This window comes from Mustela erminea, chromosome 11 (assembly GCF_009829155.1).
Source record: "Mustela erminea isolate mMusErm1 chromosome 11, mMusErm1.Pri, whole genome shotgun sequence".
NCBI classification, from domain to species: Eukaryota; Metazoa; Chordata; class Mammalia; order Carnivora; family Mustelidae; genus Mustela; species Mustela erminea.
The window spans coordinates 28294615-28304313 of NC_045624.1; the positions used below are offsets into that span (position 1 = coordinate 28294615).

The 9699-nt window shown below is 38.3% G+C and overlaps 1 pseudogene; it reads right to left on the reverse strand.

Moving 5' to 3' along the window:
* Window positions 1–586: 586 nt before the first annotated feature.
* On the reverse strand, window positions 587–1953 carry LOC116568738 (annotated as a pseudogene).
* Between the last annotated feature and the right edge of the window lie 7746 nt (window positions 1954–9699).

Consider the following 9699-nt stretch of genomic DNA (forward strand, 5'->3'; position numbering starts at 1 on the left):
ATGAAAATCTCTAAGAGAAAATGTCTTCCTTAGGACACGAAGGGGTGATGTATGGGGTAGAATAGAACTTTATGTTTGTTGTCTGTGATCTCTCTGGACATTTGCCTGAATTCCCACCTGCAGGTGAATGGGACAATAGGACTAAGGTCCTTGGGATGGGATTTTTTTTTTTTTTTTTTTGGTATGTGGCAGTGCCCCTGGGTTTGGAGAGTATAAGAATGAGAAAGCAAATACAACAGGATGAGTAAAGATTGGAATGATCAAGATTAATAGGAGCTCTAACTGGATCCATTTTGCCATAGTTCCTCCCCACCCACACACCCAGGCGCTCAATAATCAAGGGAGACTTCAGGAATGCACTATACAGAATCAACTTGTTAAATGATAAACCACACAGAACTGATTTGTTAAATACCGCCCCTCCCTCACCCTCAGCCTCCAGCAAACTCCCTCAGAGTAGTGCAGGCAAGGAAGACCCAACTATTGGGAGAAACCCCTAACACTTTTCCATGGCAGAATTCAGGCTAGGCTAGGGTCCTTCTCTTAAGGGTTTATGGGAAACTAGACATGGAGATTTTTGTTAGTATCAGAGATGTTCGTCTGGAGCAAATTCAGCTCCAGGAGCTGCATGGTTGAACGCAGGGTGGGGGTGAGGCGGGGTTCCACTAATTGCCCCAATTTCTTCCACTGTAGCAGCTGGGCCAAAGCGTTCAGTTGTTGGTGGGGTCAATCGCAAGGTTCCATCTGGCATAATGGTGACAGGTCCTGGAGGAGCTGTGCCAGCTGGCACTGGAGCAGGGGCACGGTGACTCTGTTGTTGATGCCCACAGCACCTCCCATTGCCACCCGGCCCATCTGTATCTCCTGTTCTCTTGCATCAGGGCACGTTCCCTTGGATCCTTCCCACTGTAGCTGCCTCATTTCTTGCTGTTGCCGCCGCATCTCCTCCTCACAGCGCCTGCGCTCCTCCTCCCGTCTGAGCTCCAGTTACTTCCGTTTTTGCCTTTCTTGGTTGTGCAGCGCTTCCATCCCCCAAAGTTCTTGATGCTATATCAAATTCTGTCTCATGAGCATGAGCTGGTGTCACGGCGGGCAGCCTCCAACTCCAGCTTCTCACAAGTCCCTTGATGCTGCAGTCCGCTTGGTCCTGCTGCTGCTTCTCCGTCTCAGTGAGTGCCTTCCAGCACGTGGCATACTCATACTCCGAGGAGCCAGGCTGTGCAGAGTTGGGTGGCTGCTCTCACTCCGTGTGAAACGGCTTACTCTTTATCACCAGCTTCTCGGGAAGTCCGTCTTCATCATCCAGCTGGTCCATGGGCTCCACAGTCACAGGCTGAGTAAATACGGTCAGCAGGAAGGAGCCTTCGCTGCCTGTCCAGAGCTTTCCGAGCAGCTGGCTTCCCTGAGAATTCAAGTTCCTTCCACAGTAACGACAGCCCTTTCCACCTGGCCAAACATGGAAAAGGCTTCCTCCAGCAGTTCATTGGAAACACACCAAGGAAGGTTTCGGACTGCACTGGGTGCGCTGTGGCAGGCAGAGCACACACTCAGCCGCTTTCCATGGAGCGGCACATTGACCAGCTCTGCGTGCGAGATCTCCCCTAGTGTTCCTGTTTGCCAGCGGATAGAGCCAAAGCCCTTCTCCTTAGGAATGAAGACTCCACTTGCCATCCCATATTTCTCAAAGAGTTTCCTCGTCTCATCCTCAGTGAGATCAGGAGGAGGACTGCCCACAAAGAGCTGGTTGTGTCAGGTGAAGGTCTTCTCTCCTGGTTTCCTAAAATTCTTCAGGTTAATAGTCAAGAGTTCATTTTGGCTGCTGGCTTGTTGTCCATTTGCGGGTCCTGGTGGTGGTGGTGGCTGCTGCTGTCGCTGCTGTTGGTGACGCTGATGATGGTTCCTTGGAGTACGGCTTTGCTTCTCTGAGTTAAAGGTTTTGTTGCATTTTTGCATTCCTCTACTGACTGTTCTCTCTGCAGAGTAACAGCAATGCTATATAACCTCTACAATCTTAAGCTGAATTTCCTCATTTCCATGTTTACTAAAAATAGGTCATGTGGTTTGTAACCAGAATGTAATTTTTAAAATTTTAATTCCAGTGTAGTTGACACACAGTGTTATATTAGTCTCAGGTGTATAATATAGTAATTCAGTAGTTCCAAATATTACACAGTGCTCATCGAGATAAGTGTACTCTTTTTTTCTTTTTTTTAAAAGATTTTATTTATTTATTTGAGAGAGAATGAGTGAGAGAGAGCATGAGAGAGGAGGAGGTTAGAGGGAGAAGCAGACTCCCCAAGGAGCTGAGAACCCGATGCGGGACTCGATCCTGGAAGTCCGGGATCATGACCTGAGCTGAAGGCAGTCGCTCAACCAACTGAGCCACCCAGGCACCCAGATAAGTGTACTCTTAATCCCCATAACCTACTTCACTCATCTCCCCACCCACCTCCTCTCTGGTAACCATCTGTTTGTTCTCTACAGTTAAAAGTCTGCTTTTTTGGTTTGTCTCTTTTTGGTTGCTGTTCATTTGTTTTGTTTAATTCCGCTTATGAGTGAAGTCATATGGTATTTGTCTTTCTCTGACTGGCTTATTTCCCTCAGCATTATGCTCCCTAGCTTCATCCATATTGTTGCAAATGGCAAGACCTCATTCTTTTTTATGGCTGAAGACTATTTCATCATATATATATATATTTCCGTATACCATATCTTTTTAAAAAAAGATTTTATTTATTTATGTGTTAGAGAGAGAGATAAGAGAGAAGGAACACAACCCAGAGGAGAGGGAGAGGGAAAAGCAGGCTTCCTGTTGAGCATGGAGCCTGATGTGGAGCTTGATCCCAGGATTCTAGGATCATGACCTGAGTCAAAGGCAGACACCTAGCCAACTGAGCCACTCAGGTGTCCTGAGTTTTTGTATTCTTTGTGTAAATACCCAGCAGTGCAATTATTGGGGGGGTGGGGGAGGGGGTTGAATTGTATCAGGTTTTGTTTTGTTTTTTTTTTTAACAATTTTGTTTATTTACTTGAGAGAGAGTGAGAGAGAGCACAAGTGGGGAGGGAGGGATGGGGGAAAGGGAGAAGCAGACTTCCTGCTGAGTAGAGAACCCACCTCTGGCCTCAATCCCAGGATCCTGGGATCACAACCTAAGCAGAAGGCAGACTCTTAATGACTGAACCACCCAGGCACCCCTGTCAGTTCTTTATATGTTCTGGATGCTAATACTTTATTGGATGTATTATTTGCAAATATGTTCTCCCATTCAGTAGGTTGTCTTTTAGTTTTGTTGGTTGTTCCCTTTGCTATGCCGAAGTTTTTTATTTTGATGTATTCCCAGTAGTGTATTTTTACTTTTGTTTGTTTCCCTTGCCTCAGGAGACATATCTAGAAAAATGTTGTTATGGCAGTTTATATTTCCACCAACAGTGCAAGAGGGTTCCTTTTTATCCACATCCTCATTAACACTTGTTTCTTGTGTTTTTTATTTTAGCCACTCTGATAGGTGTGAGGTGAAATCTCATTGTGGTTTTGATTTGTATTTCCCTGATAATGAGTGATGTTGAGCATATTTTTATATGTCTATTGGCCATCTGTATGTCTTTTTTTGGGAGAAATATCTGTTTGTGTCTTCTGCCCATTTTGTAATTGGTTTGTTCTTTGGGTGTTGAGTTATATAGCTGAGATCTACTCCCAAAATTTCACATTAGGTTGGTCAGTGATGAAATTCCCAGATCAGTTTTTTTCTTTAATTTTTTTCAGTGTTCCAAAATTCATTGTTTATGCACCACACCCAGTGCTCCATGCAATATGTGCCCTCCATTATACCCACCACCAGGCTCACCATACCCCGCCCCCCAAACCCCTCAGTTTGTTTCTCAGAGTCCACAGTCTCTCATGGTTTGTCTCCCCCTCCATTTTCCCCCAACTCACTTCTCTTCTCCATCTCCCAATGTCTTCCATGTTACTCCTTATGCTAAGAAGTATTGAAAAAGAGAAACAAAACTGGGGGAATCACTTTGTCTGATTTCAGGCTTTACTACAAAGCTGTGATCACCAAGACATAATGGTACTGGCACAAAAACAGGCACATAGACCAGTGGAACAGAGTAGAGAGCCCAGATATGTACCCTCAACTCTATGGTCAAAAAATCTTCAACAAAGCAGGAAAAAATATACACTGGACAAAAGTCAGTCTCTTCAATAAATGGTGCAGGGAAAATTGGGCAGCTATGTGTAGAAAAATGAAACTTGACCATTCTCTTACACCATACACAAAGATAAACTTGAAATGGATAAAAGACCTCAACATGAGGCAGGAATCTATCAAAATCCTAGAGGAGAACATAGGCAGTAACCTCTTCAACATTGGCCAAAGCCACTTCTTTCAAGACATGTCTCCAAAGGCAAAGGAAACAAAAGTGAACTTTTTGGGACTTCATCAAGATCAAAAGCTTCTGCACAGCAAGGAGACAGTCAACAAAACAAAGAGACAACCCATGGAATGGGAGAAGATATACCATACTGTTTTGATTACTCTAGCTTTGTGATATAGTTTGAAATCGGGAAATGTGATACCTCCAGGTTTATTCTTCTTTCTCAAGATTGCTTTGGCTGTTTGGAGTCTTGTGGTTCCACACAAATTTTAGAATTTTTTTTTTCTATATCTGTGGAAAATGCCATTCGAATTTTGATAGAGATTTCATTGAATCTATAGATTGCTTTGGATAATATGGGCATTTATCAATCCATGAACCTAGAATCTCATTCTATTTATTTGTGTGTTCAATTTCTTTCATTAGTGTCATAGTTTTGAGTGTATAGGTCTTTCAGTTCCTTGTTTAAGTTTACTCCTGTTTTATTATTTTTGATGCTTTGTAAATGGGATTGTTAATTTCTCTCTCTGATAGTTCATTATCAAAATAGGTTATATTTTCTTTTTTTATTTTAAAAATTTATATTTTATTAACATATACTGTATTATTAGTTTCAGAGATAGAAATTAGTGATTCATCAGTTGCATACAACACCCAGGGCTCATTACTTCAAGTGCCCTCCTTAATGCCCATCTCCCAATTACCTCATCCCCTCACCCATCTCCCCTTCAGCAACTGTCAGTCTTTTTCCTAGAGTTCAGTGTCTGTTATGGTTTGCCTCCCTCTCTATTTTTGTCTTATTTTATTTTTCCTTCCCTTTCTCTATGTTTATCTGTTTTATTTCTTAAATTCCACATACAAGTGAAATCATATGGTATTTGTTTCTCTGACTGACTTATTTTGCTTAACATAATATCTTCTAGTTCCATCCATGTCATTGCAAATGGCAAGGTTTCATTCTTTTTGGTGACTGAGTAATATTCCATTATATATATGCCACATCTTCTTTATCTATTCATCTGTCGACGGACATCTTTCCATGTTTTGGCTACTTGGACATTCTGCCATAAACATTAGGGTGCATGTACCACTTCAAATTACAATGACAAAACAGTTTATATTTTAATTCCTGTTTTATTTTATTTACCTTTTTGTAACCATTTTTATATATTCTCATTTTTAAAACTTCTTCTGAATCACATTGTTTTAAATGTGTTCTTATAAATAATATATAATTTTAAAAAATATCTGAATTTTTCATTTTAGCCAATGAATTTATACTATATTTATTTTTTCATTGTCTTCTTCTTTTCTTCCAAAGTTTAATTTAAATTCTAGTTAGTTAACATTTGGTGTAATATTGGGTTCAGGAGTATAATTTAGTGATTCATCTCTTATACATTGTATTTATTGATATAACAAATATATTGTGTTTTATTTATTGTTATTTTATGTTAAGTTGTTAATGCTTTCTCCATAGTCTGTCTTTTGCTGCATGGATTTTTTTTTTTTTTTTACGTGTGTGTGTTTCTTATAATTTGGACAATTATTATTTATTTTTAAAACTCTATTTACATTTATAACTTTATATATTACATTTAATCTTTTATTTTTAAATTTAGCAACTTTAGACAGTAGTAGGAAATAAGAAAACCAGCAGATTACACTTCTTTTAGCTCTTTTCTTAGCTCCCACTTTCCAAATGTTATTATTTACATTCTTATTTTCAGTCACTTTTGGTAGTTCGGTAGTATTTAAAAAAATAAATCTTCATTTATCACAATAAGAATATTTTTATTCACTAAGAAAAGTGCTAAAAGTATAAAATTTGTATTTATTCCCATGTACCTTCCAAATTGTTACTTACTATTTTATAAGTGCCCAAATTTAAAGCCTTCATTTTCTGCAATCATATTTCCATAGTTGTTTGTCTTAGTTCTATATTAGAGTAGATTCAGTGCTTATAACAAAATATTTGACCCCAGAAGTTATTTAGAATTGTTTTAAGTTTGCCTTGTGGCTATAGCTTTTTGTTGTTATTAATTTCTAACATATTTGCATTGTGGTTAGAAAACATGGTCTTAATGTTTTATTAATTTCCAAAATATTTGCATTATGGTTAGAATACATGGTCTTAATGTTTTATTAATTTCCAACGTATTTGTACTGTGGCCTGGGTGGCTCAGTGGGTTAAGCCACTGCCTTCGGCTCGGGTCATGATCTCGGGGTCCTGGGATCGAGTCCCGCATCGGGCTCTCTGCTCAGCGGGGAGCCTGCTTCCTCCTCTCTCTCTCTCCGCCTGCCTCTCTGCCTACTTGTGATCTCTCTCTGTCAAATAAATAAATAAAATCTTTAAAAAAAAAAAAAAAGAAATCATGGTCTGAATGATAACAAAGTTTCTTGAGCCTTATTTTATGGCTTGTGGTCAATTTTTCGTTTCTTGTGTAGTGGACAGAATATGTGTCCTTTATTTTTTAGGTTGAGGGTTCTAGTTTTTTTCTTCAGTGGACTCTGAATATATTATTTTACTGTTTTTTAGCAACTATGGATACTAGCATAGTGACTGTTGGTCTGTCCATCAGCCCTTGCTTTCCAGCTGTTGTAAAAATTTAAGGTCTTAAATTGGGAATGTTTCCTTCAAACTTCTCCAGTTTCGTTACAACATTTCCAGGTGTGAATTTTATACAGTCTGCTTGGTTTTGATATTTTTAAAATATGAGACTTGGTATTTTTTTATTAGTTCTGAAAATTGCTAGCCATTAACTCTTCATAGTTCCTTTTTTCCATCTTCCCTCTTATCTTTTCTTAGACTCCAATTAGACCATCTTATTTGAACTTTCTTATCTCTTAAATTTCTTTCATATTTTTCATATTCCTGCCTTTTTGTGTTGCATTATGGTAACTTTAAAGCTCTCTTTTTTGGTTCTTCAGTTTGCTTTCAACTGTACTTAACATGCATTTAACCTATCTACTGAGGTAGTATTAGTAGTAGTAGTAGCAGCAATAAACGTAAGTTAATACTTCTTAGATTAGTGGTGAATTTCCAAGTGCTCATTATATTTTTAACATAGATCAAAATTTAAAAAGGCCATTCTTGGCAAATGATTCTAATGTGTCATCAGTTAAGGGTTATGATTAAGCCAACTCTGTACACCTAATTTCCAATAAAAATAATAAAAGTTTCCAAATTACCTCAGATGTTTTATTTTTGGGCTATTTTATTCTTATTATTTTCTATTGTAGTTGACATACAGTGTTATGGTAGTTTCAGGTGTACAGCATACTGATTTGATAATTCTTTATATTACCCAGAGTTCATCATGATAAATATAGTTATCATCTGTCACTATACAAAGTTATTACAGTGTTATTAAGTATACTTGTATGCTGCACTTTTCATCCTTGTGACTCATTTATTTTATAAGTGGAAGTTTGTACATCTTAATCCCCTTCACCTATTCTGCCCATCCGCCCACCCTTTCTCTTCTGGCAGTTGGAAGTTTTAAATAATTGTTTTTCTCATTAAAAAAAAAAAATTTGTTTTCTATTTCAAAATATTCTCCATCTAGTAATTTGACATTATATATCTTAATTTCAATATCTGAAGCCTTTAGTTTCCTGAATCTTTTTTTTTTTTGAGATTTATTTATTTTTATTGGGGGGGGAGGGGCAGAGGACAAGGAAGGGAGAATCTCAAGCAGACTCCCCACTGCATGTGGAGCCCCATTTGGGGTGGGGCTCAATCTCAGAACCCTGAGTTCATGACCTGAGCCAAAACTAAGATTTGGATGCTTAACTGACTAAGCCATCCAGGCACCCCTCTGTTGTTTGTTTTTAATGCAATTTGTTACTCATGGGTCTTGTAACTAAAGAGGAAAATATAGATCAGTTGGATCACATTAAGATCAAGAACTTTAATTTATCGAGAAAAGCCATTAAGGGGCGTCTGGGTAGCTCAGTCAATTTAGTGTCTGCCTTCAGCTCAGGTTATGATCTGGGGTTCCTGGAATAGAAACCCACATTGGGCTCCCTAATCAGTGAGGAGTTCTGCTTCTCCCTCTCCTCAACCCCCTGCCTATTCTCTCTCTCTCTCAAATAAATAAATATAATCTAAAACAAATCCTTTAATAAATTAAAAGTAAATATTTAGAAAGATTTTTGCACCCATATATCTGTTTAAAGACATATCTAGAGTAAGGGAAAAGAAAGTACCTCTAGATCAGTAAGAAAATTTCAAGCCATTAGATAATTGGGCAAAGACCTTGAACAGGTTCTTCACAAAAGAGGGTTTCCAAATGGTCAATAAGCCTATAATAAGGTGCTCAACATCACTAGGATGCTGGGAAATTAAAACTTAAATTAAATAATTAATATACATTTGACACAATGGCTAAAATAAAAAAGACTGGCAATCCCAACTGTTTGTGAACATGTGGAATTCCTATATGCTGCAACTGGGAGTGTAAACTGATGCAACATTTTTGGAAAACAGTTTGGGAATATCTACTGAAAATAAACATATGTATACCCTATGACCCAGAACTTCCACTCCCAACAGAAAAGTGGACATATATGCACTAAAAAGGACATACAGAGAATCTTCATAGTAGCATTATTCAGTGATAGCTCCAATAATCCATCAACTCTGAAATGGATAGAGAAATTGTAGTATAGTCATACATGGAGCTATGAAAATGAAGAACTGTGACACCACAGCAACAGAGATTAATCTCATGACATAATGCTGAAGGCGGAGAAGCCCGGCACTACAGTACATACTGTATATTCCATTTCTTTCTTTCTTCTTCTTCTTCTTCTTTTTTTTTTTAAAAAGATTTTATTTATTTATTTGACAGAGACAGAGATCACAAGTAGGCAGAAAGGCAGGCAGAGAGAGAGGAAGAAGCAGGCTCCTTGCTGAGCAGAGAGCCCAATGTGGGGCTTGATCCCAGGACCCTGAGATCATGACCTGAGCCAAAGGCAGAGACTTTAACCCACTTAGCCATCCAGGCACCCCTGTATATTCCATTTCAATAAAGTTTAAGAATGAGAAAAACTAAACTGTGGTGTTAGAAGTCAGAACACCAATTACCTTTGAGAAGGAATCGGTGACAGGGAAGAGAAAAACAAAAGAATAGGCTTTTGAAATATTGGTAATGTTCTTTTTCTCAGTTTGGGTCCATGTATATTTTAAATACTTATTGAGTAATTCACTTATTACTTGTGTATGTTGCTATTCATATTTATATTTCAGTAGGAAGCTAAGTTGAAAAAAAAACCTGTATACTCTTGATAACTGTTTGATACTAACATATTTAATAT